The sequence below is a fragment of the Cynocephalus volans genome, chromosome 2, assembly GCF_027409185.1.
Source record: "Cynocephalus volans isolate mCynVol1 chromosome 2, mCynVol1.pri, whole genome shotgun sequence".
NCBI classification, from domain to species: Eukaryota; Metazoa; Chordata; class Mammalia; order Dermoptera; family Cynocephalidae; genus Cynocephalus; species Cynocephalus volans.
In genome coordinates this window covers 11,538,690-11,553,597 of record NC_084461.1, presented here as the reverse complement: position 1 = coordinate 11,553,597, position 14,908 = coordinate 11,538,690, and positions in this window count along the sequence as shown.

Below are 14,908 nucleotides of genomic sequence, written 5' to 3'. Positions count from 1 at the left end.
AATAAATTTCAAATACACTATTTTAAACCACAACAAAGTAATATTTTAGCCCTGCATATTTCCCATATATATATCACTACATATGTTGTGTCTGTGTCTTAATCCTGCTTTACACTCCACTTTCAGCAACCTAATATAAATTATTTCCCTCAAATTATTCCAATGAGTTTCTGTCTTTCCTTCTTTACCATACCAATTTTATAATTATAGTTTTCACAACTGACAGGGATAAGAAGAAAGTGCTAACCTCTAATTAAGATGAAATTACTTGTCTTATGTCACACAGGTAATTAGTAAGGCAGCTAAGATCACTTAGACATCAAAAGGTAAGACATCTAAAAAATTTTGCTATGTCAGATCACAAGTATCATTTTGTTACCTAACAGAAAATAATCATGTGTTTTTTATATACGACACCTTAGGATATTAAAGCAATTGAAAATGAAGCTAACTTTGATATTTTTCATCTTTGTAACCTCCTTTGCATGATTCTGCATAACTGAGTTTAGGTAAGAATCTGCACACTAAAATAATCACTTGACTTTTCTCGAAAGGAGTAATCTTGCTTCAGATCAGGGGGGATAACACCACTAGCAATCAGGAGGACAAATTCATAGTTTTATTTTACTATAAAGTGATTCTTGTGGGAATCAAGGTGTACTATTACATAACTGTTGAAATGATAGTATTTTATTCCTGAGGATCTATTTTTGGATCACTCTTTATGAAAAATACTAAGTTAAATACTGTGTATGAAAAACCTCATTTGGTGCTGGCCATGTTCAGGTGCTAGAAGATTATTTTATCATTATTAAAATAATAGAAACAACTCATTTAATTCTATACCAAGTTTTATTCCCAACAAATAACTCTACATCAATCATATGAAGTATATTCTTCCCAAGATGTTATTTAAAAATTTAAAAATACGTTTTTATGTTATTGATAGCTCACCATTGTCAATAGTTTTAGAGTATTAATATATACAAAAATTATGTAGCTGTAATTAATTTAAGAAACATCACTTTACTAGTGAGAATATAACCAGAAATAAATCACTTTTTGTATGACTCAAATATAATTCCTTAAAAAAAAGACATTTCTAGCATTTCAAGTAGGTTTATAAGCATGCCATTGTGACTAATCCCTTTATCCTAACATTTTTCTCCTAACCTCTAGTAAATCTTAATTAGTTTATTTCTAATTGTAACAAGAAGATCTCACATAATTTAATTCCTTTTCCTCTTTCCTCTATCATTACCAAATCCTGATGGCAAGTTTCTGGAACCTGAAACAGTCCTGCCTGACATTTCTCTTCTGTAAGCTCATGCCAAAACAAAGTGAGCACTCAGTAATTGTTAAGGTCTTTTCTCACCTGACAAAGCCCTGCATTTACATGGCTTAATTTTAGTCTAAAGACTGATTTTTTATTTCTCATTCTAATACACTACTAAAACTAATTATTTTCTTCAAAAAAATTCCCATTTGTTCCCAAAGACAAAATTTCTTCCATAAATCCCAGCTTGTGGCAGGGGCTATGACTTATGCCTGAACCTACTTCCAGAAATCATCTGCCTGATTGATGGTTAATGGTTCAGAGAATCCACCATCCCATATTCCCTCTTTGAGAATACCCACAGTCACCCTGTATGACAGTGGTTTTGATGGGGCTCTTCCTCTCTTTCCTTGACCACATCCAGCCATTAAACTTTAGTAATTGTCAGCTGACTGTCTATTGTTTTCAAAAATACCTTGGGACGTAAATTGCTCTACAAAGCAACCTAATCAAAGGTCGGCTCCTCTAAAGAAAGTTTCTGAGGTCAGTGTTTGACATTTTTCTCTGATTCTAGGAGGGCTTCTCCTTGTTGTTTTATTGCCAAGTTCTCTTCTACAATCTATCTAGCCTACAGTTTAGCCTCTATCTTGAATCTCTTCTACTTGGCTAATACCTTAAATTCCCTTTTTCTCAAGAGCACATTAAGCTTAAACTTCATTTGTTGCAAATGAAGTCAGTTCCTTGGGGTAAAGATTAAGAACTCTCTGTTTTATGGCCTGCTTCTCCCCCAAGGCAAAATCTCTAAACCAGGGCTAAACCTGGAAACAGAGAAAATAGCAAGCTTTCTCTGAGTGACACCCTTGCTCTAGTGAAAGATGGGCAGCAGCCTGAGGTCTACTTGATTTATCTCTCTCTCCTTGATTTATCTCTCCATGTATGGAACCACTGCCTCAACCTGGGGCTAGGAAGATTAGAGCCACAGTATTCTCAGTACATTTCAAGAAATGTAGAACCTCAGATCCACAAGTGGGGGTTGAGTGGGGAAGGGAGTTTCTACTTAATCCCACTTGCATTGGACTTAACTCTCAGCAACAGGCAGCTGGAAGCAAGGGTGAGAAATGCTGACATCCTGTCCTTGCAGGAGGAAAGACCTCAGAAGGTCAGGTGGTGGGAGAGGAAGCCCTGAGTTCTTGCTGAACTGCAAGTGGGGAGGGAGACAGTGGTCTCTGTCCAGAGGCTTTAAATTATTGGGTTTTAAATGATTTGAACCTGGAGATAAAAGCAAATTTGTATTTAGCTTTTCCTTGTTTTGTATTTAAAATGTCAATTTAATCTAAAAATCATTTAATCCAGTGGGGCCACACTTGTGTACATTGAAAAAATATAAAAAGATAAAAAGCTTATAGATGTGTTTAAAGAAATTTAAGAGAAAAATAAAAAGAATATTTATTAAACTCTAAAGTTAGTTCCATATCGGGAGGTAGAATAAGTTTACAAAAGGATGACTTTCACTTCTTCATTCATGAAAGTTCATGAAATGTGCGGTAGGTTGTTTTAAGTTTTCAATGCATTCAATATTTTTCAAGGAAATAATGTAAACAACAAAAACAATCCATTAATATGTAGAAAAAGACATTAAGACCCAGAAGGTCTTAATTTTGGCTACATCTATAATGCTAGCTAGAGTCAGGGTGCTAATCCAGTGCTTGTTTAATTATATTTAACTGTCTAACATTTCATCACATGGCCGAGTAGAAGGTTTTTCCATTCCTATATACAATGGACAATGGGGAAAATTGAACCTTTCTCCATGAGACCCACTGTAAATGTGTTGCTTAGCTAAGGTTGCTGCATATTCGTTGCAAATCTACCAGTGATAAAAATGTGTATTTCTGTTAAAGAAAATATGCATGACACTTGCTAAAGATGGTAAAAAGGAGGTTATTTAAGAAGGGACTACTGCAATGGGGTTTTGCAGTAGGTGAGAAAAATCAGGCTCATCCCAAATACAATGACAAGTAGAGATTTATAGTCAAGGAACAAGAGGAGTCAGTGGATGGAAAATTATTAAGAAGAAACACCAAGGCATGATTTTTGCTAGACTGACTCAACAGGATTCTTGTTCAAGCCAGGCCGGGGTGATCAGATACCAAGGGTAGGGGATTTTCACTAAACTGACTCAACATGATTCTTGATAAAACTGGACTAAGCAAGAAGAGGACACAGAGAACACTTGCTCAAGATTGACCAAGGAGAGAATTCATCATTTCAAGCAAAAAGCTAATGTTCACTTAGCTATTTTTGGTTACCAGCTACAGTCATTCATGAGTGCTAATCTCAGTTGTTACAGAAGAATATTTAAAATGGCAAGGGGAATCTGTCAGCAATTTCAGTACCCTATAAAACCTAATGTGACTGTAACCAAAAAATAGTAAATGAGTATCCACAATGTCAATTATCAACTAAGAGTTACTGTTTGACTATGAGAAGGTACCTTACTGAAGAATGAATAGGGGTTAAAACTCACTTACACAAGAAATGGGCAAAATCTTATGTCACCATTGTTTTCAGCATATATGTAAATTAACTTTGAAAAGATTTATTGACTCTTTACCCAAACAAGACTTGACCTACAATGTAAGCATAGAAAAAAAGTCTCAGATTAAAAGTTTACTATGCTCACCAAGGTTTTCTCTAGGTAAATATACTCTGGGGCAAAAGATGTGAAACATATAGTCCTGGTGGTAGGTGTATTCCTTTATAGCAGAACTGGTAATATAGGTCCATTTATCCTGATTTTCTTCAGTATTAAAATCACGTAGCTATTTCCTCTTGTTGTCATTTCATACCCTTCAAGCATCCTGAATTGGTTTTGCATACAGCTTGCTTACCATGGAAAACTACTTTGCTCAAAGTGATATATATCTCAGGTCTATAGGCAAATAATAAATCTCATGTCAAATCTCTTAGTTACTTGTAAGTTATATACTGTGAGTCAGGACCCCTGAGTTCCATTTATTCTGAAACACTGTCTGGACTGATATTTTTGCTTGTGAATCTTAGGGCAAAATCCTGAGCCATGGTGAGTACAATTAGAACAAGTCTTTGGGCTGCCAGCAAAAGATTTGTCACTATCTGACATAGTGAGTTCACAAAGTTATATTTTCTTTGAAAAAATTAGAGGCATCTAGTGGGCATAGAAAAGAGAATAATGAGGAAAAGAGATCAATAAAGGAAAAGACATAAATGGGCCAGAATCCTGATTCCTAGAAAAACACTGGTCATTAAGCAATGGGAACCCACAACAGCACTGGGCAGGATGACAGTAGAGGACCAAGTCCATGCACATCTTCAGTGAATTACTCTGTAAAACTTCTGGCTATCATAGGATGCATGCTTTTACAACTACAAGTTGTGGGATGATTACAAAATACATGAACAACTTGTTGCCTTTATGTATTTAGATATGAACTAGTCGATGCTTGAATGAAACTTTTATAAAAATAGAAATTTGTAAATAAAAAACCTATGGCTAATATACATTAGTCAAGGCCATGAAACTTCTTAACTGCATGTCAAAATGTAAATCCATGATTCATTTTCAACAAGCAATACCTAAATTTTCATGTATATTTGCTGTCCTAAAGCCTTATTAAGATAGATAAACAGATACAAAAATAAACTTTTTATAACCTGTAAATGTCACTTCACTTAGTAAAAGAGTCTTAATTAGTCTGCTAGTTAATTTTTCTTTTGAGAAGAGCAGAAAACTAGGCTGTGCAAATATGTTTGTAAAAATGGAATAATAACCTTTAAGATATGCCCATTAATTAGAATCTGTTATAAACTGTCTGTGTCCCTCCTGTTCACATGTTGAAATTCTATCCCTCACTATGATGGTATTAGGAAGGTGGGCTTTGGGGAGATAGTTAGTTCATGAGGGTGGAGCCCTCATGATGGGATCAATGCCCTTATAAAAGAAGAGACAAGGAGATTTTTCTCTCCCTCAGCCATGTGAAGATACAACAGGAAGACAGCAAGTTAAAAACCAGGAAGAATCCCCTCACCAGACACCAGATGCACCTGCACCTTGATCCTGGACCTCTAGCCTCTAGAACTATGAGAAACAAATTCTTGTTGTATAAACTACCCAGTCTATGGTAATTTATTATAATAGCCCAAAGACAAGGTCAACAAGAAGCCATATTTCACAACACATATCTAAAATCATTTTATGTAGTTCTCTATATGGAAATTGCATCAAATTCTACTTGATGATTTTTTGTAAGAAACTAAATATTGGTGAAAAAAATATTTCATCACATGCTTCCAAATGGAATTTTTCAGTTACAGCTTCAGAAATATTAGGGCTTATAGTCTCCAGGAATAGCGAATTTCTGTAGGCAGATCATATTGCACGAGACATTTTTCTGCCCTGAAATCAATTTCTAGGAAAATTGCTTTGAAAAATCCTCACCAATACAAAAGAGAGAGAAAGGGGAGAGAAAGGAAGAGACTGAGAAAGAGGAGAGGAGGAGGAAGATTTTATCACTAATTCAAGATATTCATGATCGAATTAGATCTACAAGTATTTGAAGCATTTCATAAAAAGCCATAATAATGTTGTTTTCTTTCTAATGTATACAAGGCTTCAAACTATGTCTGCCAGTTATACTTAGATGTGTTGAGAATTCTAATATTTTTAAGTTAGGATCATTTAGAGTCTTTATCCCAGTTTTCCAAAGTTAATGTAACTTCAGTCTTCAAATTATAAACTTCTCCAAGCTGCTTCGTTAGAAAAAATATTATTGTATTAACCTGTCATTGTGTAATTTCACAAAAGTGCACTTTACCCAGAAATAGCTCATGTAAAAAATATACTATCACAAGGAATAAATATATTTCCTTCTCAGGTTTATGTGGCACTAATATTCTTTGCTCTAATCATGACCATCTTTGTTAACTATCGTGCATATAAGTCTTGTATTCAAACCTGAATCAGCTTTGTCTTGACACTCTTTTTAGTTTTAACCATAGTTTTCAAATTTTAACAATGCTATAGCTGTCATTAAAGTAATCAAAATTTCCTGAAATATGTTCATTTTATGTGTAATTTTTATCCTACAAGAAAATAACTTTCAGTCTTATAAAGCACATTACCTATTGAAAAAAATCAGACCAATATTTGACATTCTGTACCCTTCATTACAGAAATGCATGTACATGTGTGTATTTTTTTGTTATGTATATTTCAGTATAACTTATTTCAACTCACTTTGTTAACAAGTGTTGCTATTAAGAATGAGAAAAATATTATTTTGATTACAGTGAGATTTTATGTGATCTAGAGACCAAATTATTCATAGTCAAGTCTACAAAATAGCAAAATTTGGGGCAAAGAAATTTTTTTAAAGAAAATTTTGAAGTTCACTTTTATTTGTCACAAAAATATATGCATAGTGTCTCTTTTAAAGCTCTAATACTTGGAGTAAGAGATATCAGTATGAAATAATGTTAATCTTTAGATGGAAAGATAGTTGATGATAGATGGATCTATATATAGATGCATACATACATACATATACATGTAGATAGATATAGAAATAAATATAGATATGTGACTATTAAATAAAAATTATAGGAGGCCATTGTTTGGTACTAAGTTCCTTCACTGGGCCCCAACAGACCAGACTAGAAAGATCAAAATGGATTTTGGTGACCTGGCACGTGCTAACGTTCCAGGTCACCAAACCCAAACTAAGTTGTTGTCGGATCTGTGGAGAAATCAGGAGAGAGAAATGACGGCCAATGTCCCAAACAGGACAGTTTAGATCCTCAGTAGGCATGATAATGAAATTCCCTCTGCTTTAATCCTTACACAAAAGATCTAGCCTGAAGTAATCTGATGTTAAATAATCAGTTATGTTTTTATTGCTCTGTCTTCCTGTCTTCACCTTAAAAAAGAGGAACTTTGAAATGACCAATTCACTTTGTGTTCTTTGCTTCAGCCTTTTTTTTTCCCTGTCTATAAAGTCAGCTTCCTTTTCTCCGTTCATTGGAACTCTTATTGTATTTTATAGGATGAAGCATTGCCTCGTTCTAGTATCCCAATAAAGCCAGTTGAGAGCTTGAAATTGTTGTAATTTTGTCCTTTGACATTACATATCGGTGTTAGAACACGTCTGAGGGGTCTTCATAAAATATATGGAAAGATTTCTACTATCTTTCAATTTTATTTTTCCACGAACTTTTTGAAGTACCCCCATCTATGTATTCTCTAGCTCCATCCACTGAGAGTGCTTAGAAGCAATGATGCTTGGACCAACATATAGATCTCTAAATACGATTCTCCAACAAAAGAATCATGGTTGTGTGAGATATTAACACAAAAGGAAGTTGGGTGAGGGGTGTGGTCAAAGAACAAAGTTACAACAAATTTAGTTGAAGATCTCAATTGACTTTATTGCAATTCTAGAATTGGGCTTTCTTTCTTTTTTTTTTTTTTTTTTTTTTTTGCAGCTGGTCGGTTCAAGCACAGAAAACGTTGAAATATGAGATACATTTTGAACTGTTCTTCCCAAACATTAGTTTTAAAAAATTGGAGTTATTATCTCAGAAGTGATTTTACTTACTTAAATGTAATGTAAAATTAGAAATGCCTGCCTGTGGGTAAGAGTAGATCAAGTCAGGCACATGTGTCTAATGACATCAGCTAAAAATGGTGAACAAATTACACAAATCTGGAGTCTCTCTGAAAGGGCTCAAATCCTTGCTCTGCTGTGTCAGATCTGTCACCTTGGGAAATTCACTTAATTCCTTGCTCCTCATTAACTTGGTCTGCAGATCATAGCACCTACTTCAAATGCTTGGAATGCTGCATAGCACGCACTGAGTGATCAGTGCTAAGACCATGGAAGAGGGCAAGGACCAGAAAATGAGCCGGGTCAGGGCAAAGCAGTTATTTTCTCTAGGGTGGTCCAAGAAGGTCCTATCCATAAAGAGCATTGGAACAGTCATGAAAGATGCTAGTCATGTGGCCTTCTTGAGAAAAATAATTTGAGACAGAGGGAAGATGCTCTGGGAAAGAGTAACCTTGGGATTAGAGAGTTTGGATGTCAGAAAGCAAGGAAATTGGTGAGACATAGGTATAGAAAGACCAAAGTTGAATTGCAAACCTAAACCTCCTATTATTCAGATTTGTTTAATAGTACTTGAGACACTCTACTACCTACAGAAATTTCTTCTACGTGGAAGTTTCATAGTGCATATGGTCTAGTTGTGCTATACATGTTAACACTTAAACATATAGGATTCTTCCAGATCCTATATGAATGTTTATCTTTCACCTGTAACTGGACCATAAATTACTGCATGGCAGTTATCATAGAGCAGGTGTATATTCTATTATGTGATCAATAAATTCTAATAGACACATTAGAGCAGAATCTATGGCTTTAATTATAATTCTATTGTCATGCACTCTGTAAATTTCGTATGTACTAAATGGAACTGAATTATTTTAAATTTGTAATAGAGCTTACAGTTTTCAGCAGACTTGTGCGTGCATAATCTATTGTGATCCAGTTTATGTCATGAGAGATAGTCAAAGGTCATTTTAATCTCATTTGATAAACAGATCAACATCTTTTCTGAGAATCCAAATTGCTTATCAAAGTTTGCATAGTTGATAAGTAGTGGAAACTAGACTTGAACCAAGTTCAGCAAGCCCCCAGTATAGTTTATTTTCCTTTAACTTTGTTATGAGCCAAAACAACTTTAAAATATTGCAAAGCAAGATTAATGATATAAACATTAAAAGCAATGTTCTTATAGTTCCTAAAAAAGCAAGAACCACAATTCTGTTAATTGAATTGCAGTCATGCCCCTGATAAATACTGCTCTTGAAGCTATATTTGCCTGGCAATAAAAAAGACTACATTTAAAAGGTTGTATTTCTAAAATATTATTACAGCACCAAGTGATAGCTTTCAGAGGAGCTAAATTTCTAACAGCAGCAATTGCATGACCTGCTCTTTGGAGAAATTAAAGATATACTATAATACCTTGCCCACAAGTGACTGGAATGCCAATGTGACCATTTTCAGAACTTAATACTAAATATTAAAATTATTAGATTATTTTCAGGGAGTAAAATCAAGAAGAATGAAAAGTAGAATAGTGGAATGAATTTAAGAAGAAATTCTGGCTTCTCTACAGAAGTGAAGATGCATCTCTGGCAGATTGTACACTATATTAATATACAGACAGAGTAAATTCTCACTTTTCCCATGACTCATCTATGCATTTTCCTGACTTCTCATTATCTGTAGCAAAATTTGAATCCAAGTTTGGATTCTTTCTGCCTCTAAGAACTCTACTTAGAGACTTTCTTGGCTTCATCATGTCAATAAATAGAGAGGAAACATAAAATATACTAAACATCACTAACAAAATGATGTGGAAGCCAAATCTGCAGCCAAAATCTCATATAATGATTTCCAAAGACAAAAGGTTTTGCCCTCTGCGTACACTCGTTCACCTTCATTAGCTTCATAATTGAGATATTTACAGCAGTAGTAGCACAGCTTATGTGCAGCATTCATTATTAGATTCCTGACTTGTGGATAAAAGTTGCAAACTTGGGAACATAGGACTTCAGTCTTGTAGAGACTGTGTGCCCTCAAGCCATTAAAAAATGTTGACATTGTCAATGCAGGCATTTAATAATCAACAGATACATAATCAAATCCACACCTGCTACCTTTCTTTTAACCACAATATATCTTATGCAGAACAACTCAAAGCTGAATTCTTTAATAATTAAATTAAATATGGTGCAGCGTATATGGAAGTATTAAACATATTAAATATTACACCTGGTTTTGACATTTTACACATGGGCTATATGGTATTATATTATAAAAATTTAAAGTTAGAAGAAATCCAGAAAATAACTAAAGCCACGACAAATAACATGATTTTCAAGTTAGGAAATTAAAATATAATTTGTGACTTTAAATAACTGCCATTCTTAGTGAATGAACCAGCCCTATTGTTCGGGAGACTTGGCCAGTTTCACTGTACTTGGTTCCCAAGACCATAATGATGAGAGCCCATCACTAGATTTTTCATATTTTATGCATGTACAGGTCTAAGTATATTCACTAGACTTTTCATATTTTATGTATGTATAGGTCTAAGTATATTCCACACATTGGGAAAACCTTAATTTTGCTTCCTGGTTTTACTCTTGCAAAGACTTGGAACAAATTAATATTCTTATGTGTTCATATTAAAAAAATCTGACACAAAAACATAAAAGATCTTGAGACTTATTTTTGAATTTTATAAATATAGATAGACTCTGTGAGCTTATATTCATATGTTTTGTGTGTGTGTGTGTATGTGAGCGAGATTTCTAAAAATAGTACTCATCTGCTGACTTAAAATGACAAGAAGTCTTAAAATTCCTATTCACCAAAATGTAATAATACAGACTAAGTCATTGAGTAATCTTCCTTTTCCTAAGAGGAAAATTACATAGCATTATACTAGATGAAAAATAAATTTCTCACTGGTGGCCTAAGATCTAATGACACATATTACTGGATTTTCTAGAATCTGTTTTCCAAAATCCATCATTTCTCAGTGAAGCTAAGATTCTCAGGGGCAGTTATACACAGAAGAAAATTTCTCAAGTTTGTTTGAGAACTTTCCTGTCACCCTTTTCTTCGGCAATTTCCCTTACCCTGCCTCTATTGACTCCACTGCTGTTCTAGCATATTGTGTAAAACAATGCTTGGTAGTGATAAACATTCATGTAAAAGTGTTTACATGGATATATGTTTTCTTTGTTAAAAAAATATTTATTTTGGTAAGAACACAACATGAGATTCACCCTATTAAATTTTCAAGTGTGCAAAACATTATTGCTGGCTATAGGTACAATGTTGAACAGCTGATCTCTAGAGCTTATTTATCTTGTTTAACTAAAACTTTTTGCACATGGATTAGTAACTCCCCATTTCCCACTCCCCTTAACACCTGAAAACAACTTTCCACTCTTTGATTCTATGAATTTGACTGTTACAGGTACCCCACATAAATAAAATCACGCAGTATTTGTCTTTCTGTGACTAGCTTATTTCACTTAGTGTCATGCCCTCAAGGTTCATCCACAGCATGATTCATGATAGCCAAGAAGTAGAAACAATCCACATGTCCATCAACTGATGAATGGGTAAACAAAATGTGCTAACATGGAATATCATTCAGCAATAATAAAGAATGACATTCTGACACATACTACAGCATGGATGAACCTTGAATACATGATACTAAGCAAAAGAAGCCAGTCATAAAAGACCATATATTATAAGATATTATTTATACAAAATGTCCAGAATAGGAAAATCTATAGGTATGGAAAACAGATTAGGGGTTGCTGAGGGCTAGGAGGGTTGGTGGAAAGTGGGAAGTAATTGCTGGAGATACAGGTTTCCTTTTTAGGGTAATAAAAATTGTTTGAAAATTAAATTAAGGTGTAGGTTACTAAAAACCATTGAATTATATTTTAAATATGCAAACTTTATGATATATAAATTATATTTCTGTGAAACTGTTTTTAAAAAATATTTAGTATTTTTCAAAATTATTTTAAAAAGCTATTCTCAATCCCATGTCCTTGCATCACACATGCAACCAAGCTGATCATCGTCCCACCCACAGAGCATATGCACCAAGAGGGAAAGTGCATTAATAGATATAATAGCATCAAACCTGAAGATTTGGGGAGGATCAAATAAGATATTGCTCTAAGCTTCTATTAAATACTCAATAAATTATAGGTGCTTTTATTATCCTGACCAACTGTACCAATCAAAATTTGAAGTTAAATTGGAAATTTGCAAGGCTAAAATTGACACTTGTAATTGTCATAGTTTTATTTGTATATATATTTTTTTATTTAAGGGTAGAGTGAGTCTATACAGGACAAGTACACGGTTGAATAAATTTAGGATCTTCAGACACCTCTTTATGTATCACCAAGGATACCTGCCATTTTCCCATTACAGGTTAGGAATTTCTTTTTTAATGCAGTCATCCCAAATGTTTCATTTGACCAAAAATTCTTCACTTAATAAATTTTACTATTTCATCTAAACCTTATCCCTTACAAAGACTTCCGTCACCATCCTTAACCTTAATTTCTCTCTTTTATAAACTCTGATACCATGCATTTTCTATGCACAGTCCTAGAAGGCTCCCTTGTATAATCTATTTTCATTTGAATAAAAGTGTTTCTTAATTCACAAATTGAGTGGTAGGTGGCACCTTTAATCACTTTGTGTCCTACAATGTGCCTTCCACAGTTCTGTACATGCAATGGATGCCCATAAACATTTCCTGATTGATTCACAGACATACAGTACAAGTCCATGTCAAAAATCTTCACTTTGCTCATAAAATTTCTCCCTTTTAGAACACATGACATGAACTTAGAACTCTAAACCTCACTGTTATTTCAATTAGTATATTGTACCTTATTCATAATGGATAATAGTCATATTTACCCAGTATGACTGAGATCCAAGACAGAAAAATATTATTTTTCCTTAAAAGGAAACAAATCCTATTGCTACCTTTAATTTTGAATCAGAAAAGAAATCCCTTTCGGGCTATATAAAGCACCACTCTGATTATGCATTGCATTATTGTTCCTTGTACAGAGGGCAAGAAGTGAACTGGATTCAGTTTTAAACAATAAGAAGAAATAAATATATTCAAGCTTGAAGCCACAATGGCAACTCAAAATAAAATTAGAAGAATGTAATGGGAAGATATAAGTCTCTGGAAAATAATAAAACAAAAGGTGAAACCTTTTACAAATTATTCCCCCAAAACATTGGTTGAATGTATATTTTCTTACGAGAGGTCAGAAATTTTCATTACAGGAGTTCGAAAGAAAAAAGTGTGAAAATAATTGGTTTCCTGACCCATACAGTTTGTTGTGTCTGGTGAACAGGTGTCCATGTTACAAATCAAGCCAACCTCATGAGTTCACCTGTGCATTTTCTCATTAGAAAGGTGAATACAGTTGGGTCACCATAATGAGAACTCACAGAAATGTTGTCAAACCACAAATGCCCTTATTTGAAAAAAAAAAAAAAAATTGCATAGTATCACTAAAGCTTAAATATGCAGTTACCATGTGCATTAATTGAAGCAACATGAAAGGCAAATTGTATCACTGAGGAAGAAATGTAAGAAAAATAAAATACTGTCTAGACATAGAATGATAGAAGTGGAAGAAAATTTAGAGATTATGTAAAACTGTCTCCAATACACTTTGGGAATTCTTACTTGACTAGTGGTTATCTAGTGTTTCCCTATTTCCAAAAAGGGGACATTCGAGGCTGTTAATATTACTACATCTAATATGCGAATATGAGTCACAATGAATATTTATTGACTAATTTGTAAAACATATTAAACTGACAACTTTTTGTGTATTCCAACAATCAATTCAGTAGTTCTATAAGCTAGATCATGCTTCTTAAATATATTGAGTGAAATACTGTTACTTTTTTAAAATCCTTGTGAATCTGTCCAGCAAGATACATTAGTAAAATAAAATAAATTAAAACAATAACATCAAATTCCTAGACAATTTCTAAAATCTTACTCCTAATTTCTGTATGCCTATCTAGTTTGGACCATTAATGAATATTCTGAGAACAAGAAATAGTCCATGGTCTGTACCTCGAGTAGCATGAGGAAAACATCAATATGACAAGAATAGATGTCGACTTTTTATTTACTTATTTTTATTTTATTTAATCAATATACAATGTAGTTGATTTTCATGTGCCTTTACGAATTCCTCCCACCCCTGTCCCTCTCCCACCTCCCCCCCATCAACATTGTATCTGTTCACTTGTCTTAACAAGTTCAAGGAATTGTGATCGTCATATCTTCTTCACCCCACAGCCCCATTTATTTGTTTGAATATTTATTTACTTATTTATTTTTAGCTCCCACAAATAAGTGAGAACATGTGGTTTTCTCTCTCTGTGCCTGATTTATTTCACTTAATATAATTTTTTCTAAGAATTTCATTCTTTTTTATAGTAGAGTAGTATTCCATTGTGTAAATATACTACATTTTCTGTATCCACTCATCTGATGATGGACATTTGGGCTGGTTCCAACTTTTGGCTATTGTACATAGAGCTGCAGTAAACACAGGAGTACAGAAATCCCATTGGCATGATGATTTCCATTCCTCTGGGTATACTCCCAGCACTGGAATAGCTGGGTCATATGGTAGACCTATCTGTAATTGTTTGAGGAACCTCCAAACCATTTTCCATAAATGCTGCACTATTTTGCAGTCCCGCCAACAGTGAAGAAGGGTTCCTTTTTCTCTGCAACATCACCAGCATTTATCATTCTCAGTCTTTTGGATATCAACCATCCTTACTGGAGTGAGATGGTATCTCGTGTGGTTTTGATTTGCATTTCCCAAATGCTGAGTGATGTTGAGCAGTTTTTCATGTGTTTGTTGGCCATTCATATATTTTCCTTTGAGGAATGCCTATTCAGCTCCTTTGCCCATTTTTTAATTGGGTT